Below are 10917 nucleotides of genomic sequence, written 5' to 3' on the forward strand. Positions count from 1 at the left end.
TACCAAAAACAAACAAATAAATAGCTGGGCATGGTGGCATGTGCCTATAGTCCCGGTACTCAGAAGGCTGAGGTAGAGGACAGCTTGAGCCTGGGAGGCAGAGACTGCAGTGAACCAAGATCATTGTGCCACTGCACTCTAGCCTGGGTGACACAGTGAGACACTGTTTCAAAAAATAAATAAAAATTAAAATTAAAAAATAACAATAAGGCCGGGCGCGGTGGCTCAAGCCTGTAATCCCAGCACTTTGGGAGGCCGAGACGGCGGATCACGAGGTCAGGAGATGGAGACCATCCTGGCTAACCTGGTGAAACCCCGTCTCTACTAAAAAATACAAAAAATTAGCCGGGCGAGGTGGCGGGTGCCTGTAGTCCCAGCTACTTGGGAGGCTGAGGCAGGAGAATGGCGTAAACCCAGAAGGTGGAGCTTGCAGTGAGCCGAGATCCGGCCACTGCACTCCAGCCAAGGCGACAGAGCGAGACTCCGTCTCAAAAAAAAAAACAAAAAAAAAAACAAACAAAAAAACAAAAAAACAAAACATAAATAAAAATCATAAAAGAGTCCTTGGGTTTGGTTTCTTGAATATACTCCTGCTCCTCTAGATTTGAGCATTTGTAAGCTAAAGAGACGTTATCTGTTCCCCACACAACCGATACAGTGTTTGGAACAGGAATGGGATAGTTAAAACAGACATTCCTATTAAAAAGGCCTGGGTGGGAAGAAATGGGATTCCACAGCAGCCCCTGACCCACAGCAATTCTTAAATTCAGGCAGAAACATGTTACCTGTTTCTTAAGCACCAGTGCAACTCCACAGGAGCGATTCTTCTGAAGTTCTGTACTCTGAATCATACTTGCTTTCCCATAAAAAGTAAACATTTTCAACTGAGTAGTTTTATAGGCTTATTTCATCTGTTGTCTAACTGCAGTTTGGGGGTTCGAAGGTCTCTTTTCATTTTGTACTACTTCTTTCCATTTTATTTGGACAAAGTTGGCCTTGCTTTTGCCAGTGCAATAAAAACCCTTTTCCCATTTATCTCCATTAATTTTACTAGGTTTGTGTCATTAGACAAAAGCCATGGCTTAAATATCTTAGGCCCTTCTCTATCTTGGACCCCTGTCTGTGAGAATGCAGGGGAACAATGCCCAGAAGGGATGCTGAGATGCTCTCTTGGTTAATGGAGAGGCACCTTATTTAAACTTCTACATATTATATCTATTCATAAAACTCTATCAAACACCAAACTAAAGGTCTCTGAGATCTTAAGAAATGTTTCTATGATAAAAGGTTTTCATAATAAAATCTCTCAGTGAACTACTGTAGTCCCAGCTACTTGGGAGGCTGAGGTGGGAAGATCACTTGAGCCCAAAGTTAGAAGCTGCAGTGAGTTATGATTGCATCACTGGACTCACGCCTGGGCAACAGAGTGAGACCCTGTTTCAAAAAAAAAAAAAAAAAGATAAAAAATTAAAATGCATAAATGCTAAAAAAATAAAAATAATAAAATAAAATCTCTCAGTGAACAAGCAGTGGAAGGGAACGTCGTCAACCTAATAAAGCTGTCTTCAAAGGAATCCACAGCTAACATCATACTTAATGGTAGAAGACTGAACGCTTTCTGCCTAAGGTTGGGAATAAGACAAGGATGTGTGTTCTTACCACTCTCACTCAACACTACTGGAGGCCCTAGCCAGTACATTAAGAAAACATAAAGAAATAAAAGGCACAGATATCAGAAAGCAAAACTGCCTTAATATAGAGGACAGATTTGTTTATGTAGGATATTCCAAAAAGTTACAGGGATAGGTAACTATACAACGTTTGCAGAATTCAAGGTCAAATATAAATTATACACAATTAGAAATAATTTTATACACTAGCACTGAAAAACTGAAAATTTAAAACTAGTATTTATAATAGCATCAATAAAATGGTGCAATACACAAAACCACAAAACACTGTTGAGAGAAATAAGACCTAAATTAACGGGGAGATTGTCTTAGTCCGTTTGGGATGCTAGAACAAAATACCATAGACTAGATGACTTATAAACAACAGAAATGTATTGCTCACAGTTCTAGAGAATGGGAAGTCCAAGACTAAGGTGTTGGCAGATTTGGTGTCTGATAAGGTCCCACTTCTTGGTTTACAGATGGTGACTTCTTGCTGTGTCCTCACAAGGCAGAAGAGATAAGCAAGCTCTCTGGAATATCTTTTATAAAGGCACCAATCTAATTCATTAGTGCTCTGCCCTTGTGAGCCTAATCGTCTCCCAAAGGCCTGACCTGCCAGTATCACTGGACTGGGGATTAGGATTTCAATATAAAAATTCTGGCGGTATGCAAACATTCAGATCATGGCAGAGATATTGTGTCTATGGTTCAGAACAGCCAGTATTAGTAAGATGCCAATTCTCTAATTCATCTTTAAACTGAATCTCAGTTTAAAAAAAAAAAAAAAATCCCAGCAGGCTTTTTATGGAAACCAGTAAGTTTATTCTAAAATTTATGTGAAAAGGCCGGGCGCAGTGGCTCACGCCTGTAATCCCAGCACTTTGGGAGGTCAACGTGGGCGGATCATGAGGTCAGGAGATCAACACCATCCTGGCTAACATGGTGAAACCCCATCTCCACTAAACACACACACACACACACACACACACACACACACAGACACAAAAACACAAAATTGGCCAAGCATAGTGGCACGCGCCTGTAGTCCCAACTACTCAGGAGGCTGAGCTTGCAGTGAGCTGAGATTGTGCCACTGCACTCCAGCCTGGGAGACACAGCGAGACACTGTCTCAAAAAAAAAAAAAAGAAAAAAGAAAAAAGTGAAAAAACAAAGAACATGGACCATCCCAAATGATTCTGAAAATTAAGGTCAATGATGGAACTCTTATACCACTTGCTTTCAAGATTTACTACCAAGCTACCATCATCAAAAAAGTGTAGTATTAGCAGGCCAGATGTAGTGGCTCATGCCTGTAATCCCAGCACTTGGGGAGGCTGAGGTGGGTGGATCACTTTAGGCCAAGAGTTTGAAACCAACCTGACCAACATGGTGAAACGCTGTCTCTGCTACTAACACAAAACTTAGCCAGGTGTGGTGGTGCGTGCCTATAGTCTCAGCTACTTGGGAGGTTCAGGCACGATAGTCCCAGCTACTCAGAAGGTTGAGGCACAAGAATTGCTTGAGCCTGGGAGGTGGAAGCTGCAGTGAGGTGAGATGATACCACTGCACTCCAGTCTGGGTGACAGAGTGTGACTCTGTCTCAAAAAAAAAAAAAAGTGTAGTATTAGCAAAAGGACATAGATTAGTTGAACTGAATAGATCCCAGAAATAGATTTAAACATATGTAGTCAATTTGATTTTCAAAACAGGTGCAAATAATCCAATAGAGAAAAGACTGTTTTCAACCAATTGTCCTGGGGAAAAAAAAATTAAAATATTCAGATCCCTTCTACCCCTTCCAAAAGAAACCGTGACCCATGCATTGCAAAAAAGATCACAGAAGGGCTCATGCTTCCCAATTTCAAAAATTACTCTAAAGCCTAGGGCAGTGTGGTTACAAACAGGTTAGACATGTACAATGGAGGCAAACTGAGAGTCTAGAAATAAATCTTAATGCTGGGCACAGTGGCTCACATCTGTAATCCCAACACTTTGGGAGGCCGAGGCAGGAGGATTGCTTGAGCCCAGGAGTTCAAGACCAGTGTGGGCAACAAGATGAAACCCTGTCTCTACAAGAAATACAAAATTAGCCAGGTGTGATGGTGTGCACCTGTAGTTCCAGCTACTTGGGAAGCTCAAGGGGGAGGATCACTTGAGCCTGGGAGGTCAAGGCTGCAGTAAGCCAAGATCACACCACTGCACTCCAGCCTGGGTAACAGAGCAGGACTCAGTCTCTAAATAAATAAATAAGCCTTTACATTTATGGTCAACTGACTTTTGACAAGACTGCCAAAACAATTCAATGGGAGAAATAGTCTTTTCAACAAATATGCTAGGGTAACTAGGTGTTACATGCCAAAGAATGAAGCTGGATACACTGTTCACAGCATGCATAAATATTAGTTCAAAATGGATCATAGAACTAACGGTAAGAGCTGCAACTACAAAAATCCTAGAAGAAAATATAAAAGACTTCATGACCTTGAGTTGGCAATGGTTTCTTAGATTTGACACCAAAAGCGTAGAAAAAAATAAATTTAAAACTTTTACACTCAAAAGGATGCCACCAAGAAAGTGAAATGACAACACAAAGAATGAAAGAAAAATACTTGTAAACCATTTATTTGATACGGTATTTGTAGCTAGAATTTATAGAGCTCTTGAAACTCAATAATAAAAATAACTCGGCCGGGCGCGGTGGCTCAAGCCTGTAATCCCAGCACTTTGGGAGGTGGAGGCGGGTGGATCACAAGGTCAGGAGATCGAGACCATCCTGGCTAACGCGGTGAAACCCCATCTCTACTAAAAAATAAAAAAAACTAGCCGGGCGAGGTGGTGGGCGCCTGTAGTCCCAGCTACTCGGAGGCTGAGGCAGGAGAATGGCGTGAACCCGGGAGGCGGAGCTTGCAGTGAGCTGAGATCCGGCCACCGCACTCCAGCCTGGGCGACAAAGCAAGACTCCGTCTCAAAAAAAAATAATAATAATAAAATAAAATAAAATAAAAATAACTCAATTTAAAAATGGCAAAGGATCTAAACAGGCATTCTCCCAAAGAAGACAGATACATAGTCAAAAACTGATGAAAAGATGATCAACATCTTTAGTTTTCAGGTGAGCTAAGCTCAGAAAAAAAAATAATAATAAAAATCTTTAGCCACCAGGGAAATAAAGATAAAAAACAATGAATACTATTTCCCACCCAATAGGTGTTATCAAAAAAAAGATAATAAAAAAGGTAGTTACTAAATGGTAAAAGATTCAATGATTTACTCTCAAGACCAGAAACAAGACAAGACTGGTCTCTCAACTTCTATTTAACAATACACTCCAGGTTCTAGTTAATGCAATAAGAAAAATACAAAACGCATACAGATTGGAAAGCAAGTAGTAAAAAATTTTATGTGCAGACTCCAGGTTCTAGTTAATGCAGTAAGAAAAATACAAAACGCATACAGATTGGAAAGCAAGAAGTAAAAAATTTTATGTGCAGACAACAGAATTGTCCTAGTAGAAAATCTGACAGAATCTACTAAAAAGCTGCCAGAGGCTGGGCACGGTGGCTTACATCTATAATCCCACCCCTTTGGGAGGCCGAGGTGGGTGGATCGCTTGAGCTCAGGAGTTCCAGACCAACCTGGGCAACATGGCAAAACCCCGGCTCTACTAAAAATACAAAAAAATTCAGCTTGGCATGGTTGGGAACACGTATTCCCAGTTACTCCAGAGGCTGAGGCACAAGAATTGCCTGACACCCAGAGGCAGAGGTTGCAGTGAGTCAAGATCATGCCACTGCACTCTATCTAGCCTGGGATACAGAGCGAAACTCGTCTCAAAAAAACAACAAAAAAAGCCCATGCGCGCTCCTCAAGTCTGCAGGCAGCAGGTGTGGGCGAACACTTGGTGCCTGGTGGAGACAGAGGCAGACGGGATTATCAACAGCGCAGCCAGGGTACTGGAGGAGGTCTGGGGCGAGGTGCTCCGGGTCTGAAGGGCTCCAGCCAAATGGTGCTGGTGGCCCCTGAGCTGAGTGAGGCCGAGGCTTGGCGGCTATGCTCGGAGTAAGGCAAAAGAAAATGAAAGAAGTAGATAATCTTGAAAGTATAAAAAGACTGGGTTTGTGAAACAGCACCTGACAATCAACCTCTTGGTGATAATCAATAAATAAATAGTGAATAGTTTTTGATAGCCTTTTTGAGGAAACTCAGAAGGTTGGTTCCAAATGCTTGTCTCCCACTTAACAGAAGAAACAGGTAGATGTAAACATAAAATTACAGAAAAATGGATTCGCTGTCAACGATTTCAGAAGTTATTCAAATGGTGCAAGTCAGCAGTTTTTGAACTCCATCAAAAAGCAAGAATTACTTTCAGAATTACAGGGAATTTTTGATAAAGAAGAGGTGGGTGTCAACGTTGAAGACAAGAAAAATGAAATACGTATGTCTACAAAGCCTGTCTTCCAGCCCTTTTCAGGACAGAGTCACCGATTAGGAAGGGTAAGCCATATCAAAGACTTCATTGAAAAATACTGAGGATCTCAAAAGAAGTCCTCCCTTTTCCCTGGCAACAACTCTTCCTGTCCTCAGATTTTTAGATGAAACAATCACACTGGAAGAAGCAGATTTACAGAATGCTGTCGTCATTCAGAGGCTCCAAAAAACTGCTGTACCTTTTCGAGAACTTTCAGAGCACTGCAGTGGAAAATTTGCAAAAATGATGGTTGTAAGCAGACATGCAAACCAAACTGGGGACTGGAGAAGTCAGATTCACTGGACTTTCGGTTCAGGTACTATTGAACTCTCTCCTGATGAGATGTTTAGATAAGTGCAAATTAGAGAAGTAGCATATGCCCCATCTCTACTAAAATATACAAAAAAAAAAAAAAAAAAAAAAAAACTAGCCAGGTGAGGTGGCGGGCGCCTGTAGTCCCAGCTACATGGGAGGCTGAGGCAGGAGAATGGCATAAAACCGGGAGGTGGAGCTTGCAGTAAGCCAAGATCCGGCCACTGCACTCCAGCCTGGGCGACAGAGCAAGACTCCGACTCAAAAAAAAAAAAAAAAAAAAGTAGCATATGACTGGAAACTATATTCTGTGCACTTTTTCCAAAAGGCTCCTCGGAAAAATACACTCATTTCAAATACTAATTATCAAAATTGGCAAATATGTCCACAATATTATTCACTTAAACATCATTCCCAAACAGGGATTTATTTAAATGTTAGCTGTGTCAGAGTTATTAAACGGCTAATACATTGAAAAATTATACATGGCAGGTTTAAAAGCATCGATGTCATTATTTTACAATTTAGATGCACAGTTGGAGAGAGGTGTTTTTATCACAGCTATGCCTAAACCTCAAAGTGTCCTTGGTTATCACTCCGTAATGGCAACATATATTTGAATATTAATTTGGCAGCCAGGTGTGATGGCTCATGCCTCTAATCCCAGCACGTTGGGAGACCGAGGTGGGTGGATCACCTGAGGTCAGGAATTCAAGACCAGCCTGGCCAACATGGTGAAACTCCATCTCTACTAAAAATACAAAAATTAGCTGGGTGTGGAGGCGGGTGCCTGTAATCCCAGCTACTCAGAAGGCTGAGGCAGGAGAATCACTTGAACCTGGGAGGTGGAAGTTGCAGTGAGCCAAGATTGCACCACTGCACTCCAGCCTGGGCAACACAGCAAGAAAACTCCATCTCAAGAAAACAAACAAAAAACAAATATGAATCTGGCGACGATATCAAAGATCTATTTTCATTTAAGAATAAAATTGCGGCCGGGTGCAGTGGCTCACACCTGTAATCCCAACACTTTGGGAGACCAAGATGGGAAGATCGCTTGAGGTCAGGAGTTCAAGACTGGTCAACATAGCGAGACCTCCATCTCTATTTTTTTTAATTTAAAAAAATAAAGAATAAAATTATGTAGTTAGTATAATATTAATATAAATATAAAAAATATTCCAGAACAGGTTTAACAAGGTTGCAGCATATGAGATGAATATATGTACAAAAACTGTATTCCAGGTAGTAGTGAACTAGCAGAGAAATTGAAATCTTTAAAATACCATCTGCAATAGTGTCAGAGAAAAAATGCCTAGGAAGACCCAAACACCAAAAAACACAAACATTGCTGAGAAAAAAACTGTAAATCCTAAATAAGTGGAGAGATAGATACATTATGTTCATGGGTTGAAATGCTCAATATTGTGAAGACATCAATTAATCTACAGATTCAACACAATGATAATCAAAATCTTAGTGAGTTACTTTGGGGGTGTGGGGTGGTGGTGGTAGAAATTGACAACCTGATTCTAAACTTTATATGGAAATACAGAAGTCCTAGAAAGGAAGTAAGTCAACAAAGTACAGCCACATCAAGACCAAATGTGGCTCATTGCCTATAACTGTACAGGTTGAATGGAATGTGAGAACTATTTTTATATTTTAAAAGGTCTGTAACAGAAAAAAGAAAATGCAACAGAAACTATATACAGCATGTAAAGCTTAAAATCTCTACAATCTGGTCTTTTACAAAAAACTGTGCCAACCTCTGACCTAAAATAGGACAACTCTGAAAAAGAAAAAGCTAGAGGACTAACTCTATCAGACTGCAAAAGTTATCAAGTTGTCAAGAGAGGGTAGTCTTGGAATAAAAGATAAGTAGCTCTATGGAACAGAACAGTTGAGAAGCAGACACATGTATAAAGACAACTGATTTTCAAGAAAGAAGCAAAGGCAATTAATTAAGTGGAGAAAGGATAGTCCTTTCAACAAATGATGCTAGAACAATTAGATACAAAGAAAAAAAAAAAAAAACCCACAACTTTGATCCAAACTTTGTGCCATGTAAAGATTTTAACTCAAAATGCATCATGTACTTGTACCATAAGTACAACATATATTAAATATATTGTAATACAGATACTCCTCAACTTATGACAGGGCTATGTCCTGATAAACCCATTTTAAGTTGAAACTATCGTAAGTTGACAATTTCTAACCTCATTGTAAATTGAGAAATGTATTGAATGCATCATGTGTTTCCATCATTGTAAATTAAAAACAATACTAAGTCAAACTCTCATAAATTGGGAACTGTATTTATGTTACCTCTGTTAAAATGAAATGTTTTATTATATAAATGTACATTAAATGTAAAGTATTAATATATCAACTACACTAATAGGTTTAGTATTAAATAATTACAAAATTTAAACTCCCAAAATTCAATAAAAATTGCAAAACCACATGATAGTGCCACTGCACTTCAGCCTGGGAGACAGAGCAAAACCCTGTCTCTATTTAAAAAAAAAAAAAAAAAAAAAATTCAAAGCCAATATAAGCAGGCAAAAGATTTGAAGAGACTTCCCCAAAGGCTTAAAGAGTGCATGTGAAACCAGGTAAAACCTCATTAGTCACTGGGGAAATACAAATTAAAACCATGATACTACTGTATACCTATTAAAACGGTCAAAATAAAAAAGACTGACCATATCAATAATTGGCAAGGATGCAGAGGAATTGCAACTCTTATACACTGCTCATGGAAATGTCAAATGGCACAACCACTTGAGAAAGGTTTAGCAATCTCTTAAAAAATGAAACGTGGCCGGGCGCGGTGGCTCAAGCCTGTAATCCCAGCACTTTGGGAGGCCGAGACGGGCGGATTACGAGGTCAGGAGTTTGAGACCATCCTGGCTAACACTGTGAAACCCCGTCTCTACTAAAAAATACAAAAAACTAGCCGGGCGAGGTGGCGGGGCGCCTGTAGTCCCAGCTACTCGGGAGGCTGAGGCAGGAGAATGGTGTGAACCCGGGAGGCGGAGCTTGCAGTGAGCTGAGATCCGGCCACTGCACTCCAGCCTTGGCAACAGAGTGAGACTCCGTCTCAAAAAAAAAAAAAAAAATGAAACGTACAGTAACATATAATCTGATCATTCCACTCTTAATTAGAAATAGAAGTGTATGTTAAAGAATAAAGCATTTCTTCTATTTCTTAAAGAAATAGAAGCATATGTTAAAAGAATAATCTGCATATGGGTGTTCAAGGCAGTTTTAATTGCAATAGCCAAAAGGTAGAAATAACACATGGATAAATAGCTTGTGGCATGCCTTACAATGGAATACTGTTCAGCAGTGAAATGGACTCTACAACATAAATGGATCTAGAAATTATCCTGAAAGATGCCAGACTATGATTCCATTTATATAAAAACTGTACATAATATAAAGTCATCTAAGAGAAAGCAAATCAGTGGATCAGGAGAGTGACAGACAGGGAAGGGTGAGGAGAAAAAATTATAAAAGGGCATGAGGAAACCATCTGGTTTGATAGGTATGCTCATTATCTTGGTGTGTATGTACACACATGTGTATGTGTCCAAACTTAAAGTGTACGCTAAAAACATGTGCAGTTTATTACATGGCAATTATACCTCAATAAACGTATTGAAAGAACCTGCCTCAATAATTCAAACCAAAGACTCTCGGCAACAGTGAAAAAAGATCATTAAACGTACACTTCACCAAAGACTCATAAGCATATGAAAGCTATGTTCAACATCATTAGTCTTTAAAGACACATAGAAAGGCAAACTTAAATACTTAGTTGGTTTTCTTTGCTGGCGCCAATTTTCTTTCCTTTTTTTTTAAGACAGGGTCTCATCCTGTAGACCAGGCTAGAGTGTAGTGGCATGATCTGGGCTCACTGCAACTTCTGCCTCCCTGACCAGGCTCAACCAATCCTCTCCTCCCAGACTCCTAAATAGCTGGGACTATAGGCACGAACCACTACACCCAGTTAATCTTATTTATTCTTTGTCAAGATGAGGTTTCACTATATTGCCCAGGCTGGTCCTGAACTCCTGGGCTCAAGTGATCCTTCTGCCTTGGCCTCCCAAATTGCTGGAATTAAGGTGCGAGCCACCATGCCTGGCCAGGACCAATTTTCTCGTATGCAGTAAGTAAAAACTTATACCCCCTAAATGTTCCTCAATTCCTTATTCTTATAACTAAGTTTTTCATTAAAAAACCCTTTGAGGATATTTTAATTTTTTTCTTTCTTTTTTTGAGACAGAGTCTCATCACATCGCCCAGGCTGTAGTGCAGTGGCATGATCTCAGCTCACTGCAACTTCTGCCTCCCAGGTTCAAGCAATTCTCCTGCCCTGACCTCTCGAGTAGCTGGGATTACAGGCACGTACCACCATGCCTAATTTTTGTATTTTTAGTAGAGATGGGGAT

The 10917-nt window shown here is 40.1% G+C and overlaps 1 protein-coding gene and 1 pseudogene across 3 annotated transcripts in view; one reads left to right on the plus strand and one right to left on the minus strand.

The window, feature by feature from the left end:
- Positions 1 to 10917, minus strand: part of LOC104670512 (zinc finger protein 177) — a 36467-nt gene that overhangs the window by 25183 nt on the left and 367 nt on the right. The gene's annotated exons all lie outside the window — the stretch shown is intronic.
- On the plus strand, positions 5749 to 6496 carry LOC104670514 (annotated as a pseudogene).

This window comes from Rhinopithecus roxellana, chromosome 8 (genome assembly GCF_007565055.1).
Source record: "Rhinopithecus roxellana isolate Shanxi Qingling chromosome 8, ASM756505v1, whole genome shotgun sequence".
Classification (NCBI taxonomy): Eukaryota; Metazoa; Chordata; class Mammalia; order Primates; family Cercopithecidae; genus Rhinopithecus; species Rhinopithecus roxellana.